Raw genomic sequence first — 1,201 nt, forward strand, 5'->3', positions numbered from 1 at the left:
CATACATTTTATGTATGTCTGCTTCTGTGAATAATCATTCCAAATCAACCATACAAGTCCCCAAATGACAAACCATTATCTTTAAAGGTTTTCCTTAAACACTTCACACACAAAAAAGATACAATGTTTCTGAATTCAAACACCATGATCATTTGCAAAGTAGGAAGGATCTCTAATCCTGTTAGGGGCTTTTAGTACAGTATTTAAATAAAGCTCAAAGCTTGAAATTAACCCTTAACCAACATTTAACCCTTAATATAATTTGCATTGATTGTTTGGGTTAATCTGGAATGTGTTTTACAGTATGGGGGAGAGCATCTGCATATTTTATTGTAATGACGATATAATCATTATTTGGTATGAATGAACAAAACACTTGAATGACCACACAGACTTTTCTGAACTTTTATTGCTGTCATGGGATTGAAACAGTGCCAGTGCTTCAGTCGTGCTCTTTAGAGGCTGCTATGGCTTCAGTTGTCCACCAGATGTCAGCGTCACTGAAATCTTGAAGCTTTGAATCGTTTTCGGAACAATTGTTAGGAAAGCCTCAGTGCTTCATGAGGCTTCACTTGCCCACCGCCTTCCAAAAGCCAATTCTAGTATAAATACTGATGTGCTAACCCTAGCAACAAAGTAAAAGTGCATTGCTGGAAACTGCTCGTGCACTGCATCTACAGTGCCCTCAAATGGCCTTCTTCTTCTTCAGATGTCTCTCAATGGCGGTTGGCAACCACCTTTAGGTGCATTACCGCCATCTTCCAGACTGGAGTGTGGATCAGAACGACCCCTACCTACCACCACACCAAAATAACCCCACTCAGTTCACCTTATATTATCTTGTGTAACCCTGTGCTCTGTAAAAACTTAATAAGTGCTCTATATCCTATATCCCCTGACCTTTGTCCCAACACCTCTGATAAACTAAAGTTCATTCCACCTCTTAAAACTGTATTTTTGAATCAGAATCAGCTTTATTGGCCAGGTGTGTTGAACACACAAGGAATTTGACTCTGGTACAGCAGCTCTCAATGTCTATGTACATGGTATTATGTAAGCAGTGGGCAAGTAACCAATATAAGACTGAGAACTGAAGTAAAGACGTAATGTGCAATCAAGCACAGGAATGTGCCTTGGGAGTAAAAATAAAGTACTATATACACACAGTTCTTCATGAAGTACACTGTCATCTCCACTGTTT

General features: G+C 39.2%; 2 protein-coding genes across 3 annotated transcripts in view; both read right to left on the reverse strand.

Moving 5' to 3' along the window:
• Nucleotides 1–1,121, reverse strand: part of fn3krp (fructosamine 3 kinase related protein) — a 5,035-nt gene extending 3,914 nt beyond the window's left edge. Inside the window, exon 1 of one of the 2 annotated variants that reach the window (XM_020610433.1) lies at nt 830–1,121. The gene's annotated coding sequence lies outside the window, so the exon portion shown is untranslated. The remainder of the gene's footprint in view (nt 1–829) is intronic. The other variant, XM_020610434.1, reaches the window with a different exon arrangement.
• The window catches only part of tbcd (tubulin folding cofactor D), a 45,074-nt gene that overhangs the window by 29,198 nt on the left and 14,675 nt on the right, over nt 1–1,201 (reverse strand). The window lies entirely within an intron of this gene.

This window comes from Monopterus albus, unplaced genomic scaffold (genome assembly GCF_001952655.1).
Source record: "Monopterus albus unplaced genomic scaffold, M_albus_1.0 scaffold105.1, whole genome shotgun sequence".
NCBI classification, from domain to species: domain Eukaryota; kingdom Metazoa; phylum Chordata; class Actinopteri; order Synbranchiformes; family Synbranchidae; genus Monopterus; species Monopterus albus.